We start from the raw sequence: 12878 nt of genomic DNA, 5'->3' as shown, positions 1-12878 counted from the left end.
TATTTCTTCCCAGAAACTGATTGGGTAGGGAAGCATGGTTGCTAAGACAAGTAGGCCAAGATCTTATTTCCCCTGGTGAGAAGAGATCAGATGAACTTCCTTCTTCCACACATGCCCACAGGAACACAATTCAACTGCAGAGAACCACCTCTCTTCCTTGAATTCCAGGCAGAAGCACTGAAGGCACACAACTTTACTTTTTCCATGCTGCAGAGGAAAAGTTAACCTGTGAAAAGAAAGTCACTTTCCCCTACAGCTTTTACAGTTACTATGGGGAAAAAAATAACCCAACCCTATGAATCAACAAAAAAAAGAAAACAAAAAGAAAACAAACAAAAAAATCACAAGGAAAAAAAAAAAAAAAAAAGGCACATTGAATACCTGAACTGTCATCAGGATTTTGAGGAGACAGCAACAGAACAGGTTACCCTGTACCACTCCCTCTCCAGAAAACAAACACAGGTCTCAACACTACAGTCTCAGTTGGCTGCAGATTCAAAGATAAAACTATAATGATGACACTTTTTCTCCTAACTCTGAGGAGAAACCTTTTGTTAGCTCAGGTTTCAGAAACTGAAATTGCAGCAAGCCAGTTTCCATGGAAGCACAAAATTCTGACTGACAGCCATCCTACAGTCTACTGGGAGCCCAGTGAGTCTGAAGAGAACTAAAGGAGATCTCAGTCTAAGCCAGAATACACCATGTAAAACAACATATACAAGTTGTTAGGAAAAGTTGTTAGTTGATAGGAAAAGAAATGCGATCCAAAGCAGGGAAAAAAAAATCCAGAATGAAGCTTTGGCAGAGCTACTGAGGAGCGTCACATTACAAAAGAAATGCTAAAAGGATGAAAACTGGCAAAGAAACATTTAAAAACCATTCAGGTGTATTGACATGCAAACTGGAAGTGAAATGCTGCTACTGAAGAGCCCAGCAAAACCCAAAACTGTTCAAAACTATTCAATTACTAACCAACAGAAGATACCATCCTTATCAGAGTAAACACAGTAACAGGAGCATGAATAACAAATTTTAACAGCCAAAATGAGAGCAAAAAATGCAGAAGTTTGCCTGTTAACTTCAGATGTATCTGAAGATGAAACAAAGAATACAAGATATTTCTCCTCAGCAAAACTCCCTAATGCATTCTCAGAGGAAAAAAACACAGGAGACAGCTATTTTCTTCACTGATACAAGCTTTACAAAACAAATTCTTCTAACAGCAGTCATGAAATCCTGCAAAAATCTGTCTTTTTAAGAATACAGATGAAAATGCAGGACCAAATAGCAGCTCAAGATAAATTTCATCAAGAAACTAGAGATGGCAGCAAAGTCTCAAGCTAGCATCTGAGTGTAAGGGGAAAAGTTAAATGAAAAGGAAAGTTCTGAGTAACTCTTACAGCTTTGTCCAAACGGTAAACATTTCAAGTTGGTTTTTCATTTTTTTTCCTTTTTCAAACACTGACAGAAAAAAGGAAACCTATCAGTAAGGACAGCTACAAACCACTGTGAGTCTCCATTTTTAAATGCAAAAACTTCACAGATCATTTTTTAGCATATATGAGAAAAAGAATTTTGAAGCAGCTTTCAGCAAAACACAAGTTTAAATTCTAACATGCATCAATATTCTCAGAAGTCACCACAGATTTCTGAATGTGCCAGCCATATATCTGAAACCACATTTCAGGAAGGTATTATTCTTACACTTCTCCTTGTCTTTGCAACTGTAACAAATACTGAGAAGCTGGATATAGCCTGGGTTTGGAGAAGAGTATTTCCCACATTAGTTCTATGGAATACTTTACATTTAAAAAAAATACATTAGCAATATGAGAAACTAAGTCCCATTCTGAAATACAACAAACATTCAGGGAAAGAATCACAAAAGTTTCACAGAGTGACCTCACCCTTCTGCTTAACTACATCCCTGAGAATAATTTCAGATTATGCCTCTGAGTTTGCTGTTTAAGACAACACCGAAGGGATACTGGATATTGAAAAGCATCATCTCAAGAGACATTGTAACTTACCAGCATGGAGAATACCCAAACCAACAGTTCTGCTGTGGATTTTGGATAGCTACTACCTGGGACATGTTCTCAGAACTTGTCAGTCCGTGCCAGTGCAGTGATAGCTGCTACCCATCAGTGCTTGGAGCAATCCTCCCCAAATCAGCACAATGATATTAAAATCCTTCCCTAACACACAGTGCCTGCAAGAGCACTCACCAGGCTGGAAGACACGGGAAACAAAGGTACTCTTAGCACTCCCAGCTGATGTTTTATGGAATCGTTTGAAAGTCACCAGATTCACAAAGAAGGGAAATTAAGCATCCATGATGGCCATCTTCACAAAGGAAAACAAAAAATATAAAAAAAAAATCAGATTCCCAGTCACTATTCTGAGCAAATTTTAAGTATTTCACACAACACAAAACAACTCTACAGTCAGCAATCTATTTGAAAACATCCCTTATCAACACAGCAAACATCCAACTTGAACTTTTGAAAACTTCAAACTAAGAATCCAAGTAAGAAGACTCATCTGCAAGAGATGAGAATGTATCCTCAGAGTGTATCTCAATGGCAGCTATGAAGTTTTGAATACTTTACAATTACAAGTGCCTGCAGCTGATAAAAAAAATTGACACACTTGAGATCTAAGATTAGGGAAAGAACTTCTGATATTTTAAGCACCTTGTTTACTTTATGCTTTTAAAGATAATTGAATCTTAAGGGCTGAACATCCGAGAAACCTGGCCAACAGATAACTGCTTTTTCCAGAAAGGAAAAAGAAAAATAATCTTAATCTAATAGTTCTAACTGAGCAAAACAGTTCTGTCCGACCTTCAGTTCTGAAAGCCCCTTTTGTTCCTTTCATGTGCTGAAGGTCTGAAATTAAGATACTTGCAGAAACACACTAAGAAAGAGGTTATGTATAGTTTGGGGCTGTAGAAAAGAAAACAGTGTTTTCTGTAAATGGAAGTTGGTATTTTTCAGTCTAAACTTGATCTAGATGCACTAAGACAGAACTCTTCCTAAAAAAAAACAAAAAACCCAACAAAAAAAATAGGCAAATATTTTAACTGAAACAAGTTCTTGATCAATACAATACATTTACATTTAAGTTTAGAGCAAAATGAAATCTGAAAATAAGTGGCTCGGGGAAACTATGGTTTTGTATTTCTTGAACATTCCTAAACATGCTATCAGAGCTTTTGCACACAATCACACCAGAACCAGAAGTAATAGATTTGATTTCTATAAAGATCAGAATTACTCACAAACATCAAGCACTCTTGCTGTTCAGAGTACACTCAACTGTGAACATTTGAAGGACCCAGCAAGGCACATGCACATTCGAAGAACATGTCAGAAGTCAATATGCTTCAAAAAATTAATTCAAATAGTCAACAAATAAGAATTCCAGACTTAGTTGCCTTCCTAATTTTAATTGGCTGTGTTGCCAGTTAAAATCCTGAATGAAGTGAGGTCCTGATGTAAAGTTAGTGCTTGGTTTTAATTACAGGGAATGTCTATGTGTATACGAAGAAAGAAAAAACAAATTAAGACCATAAAAACATCTGATTTTTTTTTTTGTGTGCATGTGTTAATAATTGCATGCTAATTTGGAACATTTCCTTTCCCCTCAAAAAAAAGTAGTGCTTCCCTTTTTTCTTGCCCTTTCCTTACCATTGTCTGGATTACTGCAGAAAGGTGTTTGGAAGCTAACTTCCTGATTACACAAAAAAAGCCAAACAAAAAAACATTAAAAAAAACCCTAACAAAGCATTTTATGATATGGTCTTAGCAACCCACAGTTGTCAAAGGTGAGAAGAGGGGAGAGGTGCCTGCACACTTCATCTCTTTCCATCCCCGAGTCTCCTACCTTGAGCAAGCCCTGACTGCACTGTAGGTCTGGTCCAGCCAGTGCAAAGAGCACAATAACCATCCAACAAGGATTTCTGTAGAGCACCTGGCTCATACAGATCTGATGGATACAGCAGCTGGCACAGGGGAAGAGTGGATCACTCAGGGCGTGGAAACACACAAAGAGAGCAAAATCTCTGAGAGCAACACCTCCTTCTTCCAGCAGCAGCAGCAAACTTGATTCAGCTCCTGTAGACAAGATGCCCTCACACACTCCTCACACAGGGCACAAGGAGGATGAAGGCTACTGCTGTCACATTTACACAACCCCAGCACAGCTAGAACTTGTCACAGCTCTCCTTCATCAATCATGATAAACTTAGAGAGGCTGCGGGGTCACAATGGTGAAGGATTTCACCTCAATTCCCTCCCTGGTTCCTGCTCTGCATGCACCCAGACCAGTGCTGAGCAGACAGGTCTCTTCTCTAAACCCATCCAAACTCAACCTATCTGCTGCTGCTGCATTCAAGCTCAACCCTGGGAAAAAAAGAGCTCCACAAAGCTCTTTTCTAGGAAAAACTACCAGTTCTGATAACTGCTGATGTAGAAAAGATCCTACCACTTTATATATAATACCCTAAATTGTTTGTCATCTTCACAGGCTACCCTCACCCCCACCTCCTCTATCATCTTCTCCTAACCAGAACGAGGAGGGTGGAGGAGTGGTTTGAAGAAGGGAGATAAGATTACTTCACTTGCCTCTTCACTATCCCTTCCATTTACAGGTGTATTGATCCCTCTAATTGAGTGTAAATGAGTGCTTTCCCACTGTTCAGAACTGATCCCCTCTGTTCAGTATCAGGAACAACATCTGGAGCCAAAAAAAAGGAGAAAGTGTGCAGCTGACAACTCCATTTGGATTATCAGGATTTCCCTGGAGCAGTGTGGAAGTAAAGCAGTAACACATTCCTTTGGCTGGCTTCTCTAAACTGGAACATCAAGGACACAGCCAAAAGTTTCACTCAAAGACTCTCTTCCTAAATTGAAATGGGAGAAAAAAGAAGATAGAGGAACGTGCCTAAGTCCTGAGATGGTCAGCACAAGCTGAACTTCCTTTTAGGAGTTCTTCAGTCGTGTTTTGGTTTGTTTTTTGGGGTGTTTTTTTTGCTTTTGGTGGTGCCTATGTCTACTTCACGCACCCACATAACAAGACACCTAGAAAAAGATTTCATGAAGTTCTGAATATCTTTAAGACCACTGTACCTGGGAAGCCTCAACCTCTCTACATTTAAGACTTCCTTCCTTACTCCTAGTGATCTCTGGATCAAAAATTTCCAAGAGTCAATGACCTTCCAAACTCTGATAACTGAATTTATATGAAGTCACAAGTTACCCAAGAATAATGTGTTCCCTAGAAAGGCACACTTTGAAATTCTAAGAGTTTCTTAATCTCAGCTGCAGCAGAACTGACACTTTGATAAGATAAAACTAGTTTTGCAACTTACCTTAAAGTGCTTCCAAACAACTGAACAGAACACGTTTTGAACCACTGTAAAAACCTGTACAGGACCTACACCCCAGCTCTTACTTCTCAAAAATTTGTTCAGAGGAAAGTTTTGTACAGCTTTATTAGTTCATATATGCCAGGAACTTTACTCAATATTAAATGCTAGGAATGACTGTTTATGTCCAAATAATCCAGAAAAGAAAATGGAGACATTAGTTAAAAATTAAAGTAGAGTTTCTGCGAACAGTGACCTGCCACTGGGTAGCCAAAGAAACAGGTGAAGGAGCCAAGTAAAATCTATTCAACCAAATGCTACTTAGAATCCCAGGTGGAAGGCAAATGCTCCAAATTTCTTAAACAATGAACTTTATGAGTTTGTAAGAACTATGCATCAACTATAAATGTTTTCAGGTGCTGAAGACATGTTCTAACTACGGCCTTCTGAAAACGTTAAGTCAATACAGAAATCGGCAAAATATTGACAACATGAGAATTCTGACAAATCCTAAGCCTGGAATTAAAGCACAGCCCCACTGCACCTTGAACACTGCAACAAAAGACAGAAGGTATGGTCTAACTTTCTGGCTACCCCTTCTTATCCTATTCTAGAAAAAAAGGGATGAAAGTAAAAAGCAAGGTACTTGTTAACCAAGGGACATTCAATTCTGCCCTGTGAGAATACATTAGGCAGTAGTCCTCAGTCCTTTTAGTCTCAAATTTATCCTGTGAAAGTGTTTTAGTAATAGCTCTGGAAAGACTTTGCTTCTCATACAAACTGAAGTGAAAAATAAACCCTTATTACAATGTAAAGGTCTTTTATGGTCAAGCTCCAAAAATTATTTGAACCTTATTTCACTGTTTTCACCTCCAGAAATGATACTGGTAAAAGGGAGCTTAAATACCCAGTAACACAAAGGTAACTGCAATGCCACAGTTCTGCTGTGCACTGTCCAACAAGGGCAGCATTCCTTGCACCAACAGATGCCTCCCAAGGAACACTGTAACCCATTCTGAATGCAGCACAAGTTTGTGAAGAGAAGGTATTGGCACACAAAACACAGTTCAGTTTACAGCTATGCTGAACTCTCGTACCATGCTTTAGATGCCTTACCAAGGTATCCTCTTACACACTTATCTGATGTAGGCAAAGAAAAAGAAAAGTTTCTTGGGGTTCTTTAGGTGGGAATAGCTGCTTACCACACTATCTTAAGAGGTAAGTCTAATTATTTTAACAGGTAGGGATGATAGTTTTGGCTATGCTGATAGTCATGCAGCATATTAAAATAAAAGTACTCCATTCATCAGAGTTATTTTTACCAACTCCACAATTCGGCACGAAATACCTACTTATAACAACCACTCATTTCTGGAGTCATCATTCTTTAGATGACACATTTAATATGACTACAAGTTTCTGAGAAGTGATCTTTGGAAACATCATATTGAGGTTAATAATGCTTGATTACCTTTCTCAGTAGTGACATCTGTATAAAAGATTACAAAAAAGTGCAGTGTATCAGACAGAGGGCTAAGTAGGTGAGCGGCTGTTGACATAAAATGTGTCTCTCTTCTTTCCCTAATATTTCTTTATCCTAAAGCATTTTATCTTAAGTATTATGTTTGAATTGAAATGCAGAAGATTGAATCAGGAATCACTTGGGTCCTGAAGCCTGGCCCCCATTTTTCTGAAGGCAACAAAGCTTCACACTATTTTAATAAAAAGATCAAACTCCTAACTTAGCAAATCTTCAAGTCAAGGTCACTTTTATCATCCCACAACTTCTCACAGACATCTGATCCAGAATCTCAGTAGTGAATAGGTCTAAAATCTTCAAACTTTCAGGCTGAAATTACACAGGACTAGTCTGCTCAGATTTGCTCATTTTCAGGGCTCCCTTCTCTTGGGTGTTTAAACATATAAACATATTTGCAAAGCCCTTCCACAATCTTTCTCAGCTTGTATTTTCCCAGATCAAGTTCCTCCAAACTCCCCTCTCAAGTAAGTCTCAACTTCCCAATCACTACAGCTGTCTTGTTCACGTTGTAAGAATCACAGAATCATTTACATTGGAAAAAAACCCCAAGATCATCGACTCCAACCTCTGCCCGATCACCACCCTGTCAACTCAGCCATGGATGGCACTGAGTGCCACATCCAGTCATCTCATGAACAGCTCCAGGGATGGTGACTCCTGCACCCCGCTGGGCAGTTCATTCCAATGCTTAGCAACCCTTTCTGGGAAGGAATTCTTCCTCAAGAAGGATGTACACAGAATGCTGCTGGTTATCAAGACAATATTAGAAAAAGACGTGCAAATAGAGAGTAGTGATTGAAATGTTGTATTCTGCAACCAGGTTTATTCATTCTATTTTGTGTTCAGCTGCTTCTCCTAAATAGGCAGAGCCTCTTAAGTAGGAACAGATCACTACCACAGCTAAAATCAATAGTAGATTAACTTATCTAAGGATATACTCTAGCAGTTATACTCTACAAATAATCAACCACTATTTTCCTGAAGCAATGTACATTATAACCTCATGCTTAAATCAAAAATTTATTATAATCTGTTAGTCTTACATACTGTAACAGAGACAACAGCCAAGAATGTTTTATTAGCAGAGAGTTTCAAACAGCACTAAAAAACCCAAAAGTTAAACTAGACAAATCAGTTGCCATATCTCAAAAAAGTTCCCTTCCCACTCTTCCCTTTACAAACACTGAGTACATACTACAGTTGTTTCACATTTTCATTTGATTTGTCATTAATTACACCCATCAGTTATTTGCATTGGTTTTACAGGAAATGCAAAATCTCAACAGTGTATTAAAGTAAAAGTATGTTTGAGAGTCAACAGCATTCTAATTCCTGTGAATGAAAATGGAAGCAATAATGAAAAAAAATACCACTGAAGCCATCAAAATACCTCTACGTAGTTTTTTTTACCACAGTAATTACAATTATTAAAAGTTTTAAGTATTTCTCAGACACAGAATCCATGAGCTCTGTTGTCCTTTTCCTGAACACTCCTAGAATGAGGCATAAATTTAAAGCACCTCCAACTCTATGCAACAGCTTAGGATGAAATTTCAACCACCACCCCTAACTTCAGTGGGCTAGAAGCCTTCAAATTTTAATGAAAAAAAACCCAAAACAAACCCTGTCCCATGACTTTGGATCCTCAGCTCACATCTGTGATGTTCCAGCAGTGCTGGCAGTCTGGAAGAAAGGAGAAGCGAACAATGCCTGCTGGCTCTTGCCCTTTAATTACTCTTTACTAGATAGAAGGGCCCAAGCAGAGAGATTCATCCCATCACAGTGGAAAGAGGGATGAAAACAAAGTAAAATCCTCATGTGTGCAGTGCAGGAGAGGATCAGCCTTAACCAAGTTTGCAGAGAACATCCTGAAAGCTCTGACAGCATTAGCACCAAACATCATGTTGGGCTTTGGTACTGGAAATGCCAACAACTGCACTACTACGCACACAATGATGGCACATATGGCCCACAAATTAAAGAAAAAAATTACAGAAATGTACAGTTTATGTGACCCTTAGTATCACAGAATGGACAAGGCTGGAAAGGACATTAATGGGTCATCTGGTGCCACCTCCCTGCTCAAGCAGGTTCTGGAATATCTCAAGTGAGGGCAACTCCACACCTTCTCTGGACAATCAGTTCCAGTGCTCGGTCTCTGCACAGGAAAGAAATTCTTCCTCATGTTCAGGTGGATCCTCTGTACATCCATCTGCCCATTCCTCTTGTCCCATGGCCCCACGGAGCAGAGCCTGCTCCATCCCCTGTCCCCTCCCTGCAGACACTGACACACAGGCATGAGGGCCCCTCTCAGCCCTCTCTTCTCGAGGCTGAACAGGCCCAGCTCCCTCAGCCTTTCCTCACTGAGATGCTCCAGTCCCTCCATCTTCTGTCACCCTCTGCTGGATCTGCTCCAGGAGCTCCGTGTCTCTCCTGTCCTGAGGAGCCCCGAGCTGGACACAGCACTGCAGGAGATCCTCACAGGGCTCAGCAGAGGGGCAGGATCACATCCCTGACCTGCTGGCAGTGCTCTTCCTAATGCACCCCAGGATTAATGACCTCAATTGTGACCAAAGCCCTTTTAAACACAAATAAATGTCTATCATCTTTATCTCATTGTATTTACAACTTAAACATTTGGAGAAATTTTAAGCAACCTCCAGGCCTATTGTTAGAAAGGTCGGACAATCTTTATGGTTCTCCTCTAATGCTAACATAAACTGATATGGATCTTAAGAGGTACAGAAACGTAAAACCAGATAATATAAAATAAAGTCCTTGCAGGAAAAGGCTCTCTCATAAAAACCTTGTCTCACTCTTCTAGATTCAACACCTACTAAAGACAGGCATTCTCTCCTTGGCATAAAGAAAACTCCTGCCATGTGTACGTGGATCTCCTATGATAAACCCAGAACAGTCTGCACCTCGGGTGAGTAGCCAAGATGTTTCAATTTTACACCTACTACGTTTTATAAACTACTCAAAGCATTTTGAATGAAAATTCTAATAAAAAATAAACAAGTACATTTAGCACTAGTATCTGTGAGCTGTCAATCAAACACATGGTCTGATCCACATAGTAACAGCCTCAAAGATTTTAGACTGTGTAATTCTCAACCAATGCACAGGGAGAATCTCTTCAAACCCACCTGGAAGCAAGTTTTAAAACAAAAAAAATGGCACACCTATATTTCTCATCACTATCCCTCATCCTGAGATATGTTCACACATTTTTGAAGACTAATAAAGAAATCCTCAATTTATTTCTTGCTGAAAAATGTTTGTGCCAGCCAAGTTGAAAAGACAATAACCTCAAACATAACATGTCTGGTTAAGTAAAAATATATGACTAATGTTACTGCCATAAATGCCATTTTAAAAAGTTCAATGAGAAATTTGGATTGTTATTTCAATTTGTATTTTCATACAGCTTTCAGCAATGAAAGGTATACTGGAAATATATGCAAAGTAAGATTTCCCCTAACATTTTTTTCTAATGAAAACATGAACTAAAATTTCTCTCTATCCCTCCTAGCCTTTCTTTCCACCCACACTCCTTAAAAATGAAAAATGCATACTTGCAGAACTTAAACACACTAAATGTCACATAATAAACAGTTTATCATTGTCATTCCCATCAATTCATTCATATACTAGTGCCCTGTAATTGTTCCTCACCAAAAGCTATTATTGCTGCATTTACTCAAAGTTGGTCTTATCATTTTATTGTATTTAGAAGTGTTTAAAGCTTATCCTAAAGATCAGAATATGTCTCAACAAATTGGACTGTCTACTGTCAGCCAAGAAAGTATCTCCTGGTTTCTCTAGTAAACTATATGGGAACTTTGACTAAACACTCAGATATTTTACAGCCAAAGACCTCTTTCCCACACCCTTTATGAAAATATGTTTTACTACCCTAAGTGACAGTGGTAACTACCTATTTAGGAAAGATAAATTACACATTTTAGTATTTCATGTGTCCTAAATGCAAACCAGAGCCAGATGTGCTATTTCCAAGAACTAAATCACTGTAACAATCAATAACAAACCCCAGGAACACGCAGACATTTCGTGTGTTTCACTGAAAGATATTTGGTCAGTTGCATATGTAGCAACTTGAACCAGATATGCAGCAGCTTTCCTCAAGTTTCTTATGGACAGGAAAGCCGGTACCCAGAATCTGTAAGCTAAATAAAGATGCTGCAGCTCTGGCCCCCTGGAATTTACCTGTTCAGAAACAGGAATACCACTCATAAACTGTACATGAAAGTTGTGTATTTATTTTAAATGTTTGGGTTTTTTTAGAGGACTGACTTGACATCTGTGTGGAAAAGCCTGAGTAATCACAACCAGCTATCAGCCCTTCACACCACCACTGCTATTTTCAGTGATACACCCTGTTTTCGCTACAGTGCTCTTGGCATCATCATGCTACTGTGATTCAATATTTATCTGTTAGATCTAGTTACATCACAACACTCTATCTATACTACCGAAATCTCCTGTGGAACTTCTGCGGCTAACACCGAACCCACCGGTTTGGAGCTCTCCCTTCGAAATTCTCCAGGCACAGAACAAAAAGTCAGTGAAGATGTGCAAACATCTGGCCCCCTGTGAATCATCCATCCTCTGAAAGGGTGTGCGGTCATGCATAAGCACTGCACCTTCCTTCTAATGGCAATCGGCAGGAACAAAACCGAGCGTGAGCTGCAGTGGTTAGCATAAAACCACTTGTGAAAGGAGTGTGCCAAAAATTGTCTTCAAAATACCTTTAATGACAAGAGTTTTGTTCCAACAGAAGCTACTCACCAGCATCAAGTTAAAGCAATCATATACCATTTATGATGGCAAACAAGGCCCTTGGAGCTTAATAATGTTAAAAGTTGTGTTAGGAGCAAGGTGGTAGTGTCTTTGTGAAACGACAGAACTGACTATTGAAACTTCTGCTGACAACAAAGCCACCTGCTATGTCCAAGACCAGCATTTCAGTATAATCCCGAGAAAAGATTAATTCTAGAATATTTTTAGCCCTGGCTTTAAAAGCAGACAGCACTCCATATACACGGAAAAGCATCGGGGTAGAGAGCGGACAAGAGAATACATGCAGGAAACACTCGCTGTTTATAATCAAAACACGGTCAATTATTCTCATAAAATCCATTGTCACGAAGAAAAACTCCACGCACACTGAACAGTGTCACTACTAAGGCTTGCAGAACAATCTCAGCTTTAGAATCAGACACACAGAAAATTAGGCAGTCTCAGTACCACTGTTATCTTTCGTGTCCTTTTTGTAACACAGACAAAACTACAGAAAATACACGAAAGAGGATGAAGAAATAAAGAAAGGACTTCAAAACTGAGTAGTCACAGAAATATGGGGGCAGGGGAGAATGGAGTTCAGGCTTAATTCTTTATCACCATCTGATTTGGGGGAGTCTGCATTTTCTTGGTGACTCGAATTGTCATTTTTATCAACAGCGGTAACCCGAAACAGCAGCTGGGGAACGCCAGCCACTGCCTCAACTCCCAGGTTTCACACAAGCCTCGAGCATCGGTTTAACAGCAGTTGCATAATAAGACTCAAAAGGCCAAGCACTCCTCCTGCCTTGTACATCTCCATTTCCACACGAACGAGAGTGACGGATCTGGACGAGAACCGAGCACTACCCGAGCGCCACTACCAAGCTGGTTATCATGCAGCAGAGAGGAAAACCCAACACCTGGCGCACAAATATGCGGACACCCAGTGAATAGGTGGATCTACGGAGAGCTGTCTTCCCTTTCCCATCCCCAATAGGCAATCCTTGATGGGTGTGCCAGGAATGGGATAGCGGGGGGAGGAGAAGAAAAGGGGTGGGAAGTGGTTGTCGCTTGCTGCAGCCAGGCTGAGCGATGGCGAAGTGGTTAATCATGGTGGCTGAGGAAACATGGGGTCACTTCTCCCCCTTCCGCCTCCCGTGT

General features: G+C 39.8%; 1 protein-coding gene across 13 annotated transcripts in view; it reads right to left on the bottom strand.

Moving 5' to 3' along the window:
* CASK (calcium/calmodulin dependent serine protein kinase) overlaps positions 1–12878 on the bottom strand; it is a 191318-nt gene that overhangs the window by 177566 nt on the left and 874 nt on the right. The gene's annotated exons all lie outside the window — the stretch shown is intronic.

This window comes from Cyanistes caeruleus, chromosome 3 (genome assembly GCF_971803275.1).
Source record: "Cyanistes caeruleus chromosome 3, bCyaCae1.hap1.1, whole genome shotgun sequence".
Classification (NCBI taxonomy): Eukaryota; Metazoa; Chordata; class Aves; order Passeriformes; family Paridae; genus Cyanistes; species Cyanistes caeruleus.
This window is presented reverse-complemented; position numbering and strand designations above follow the sequence as displayed.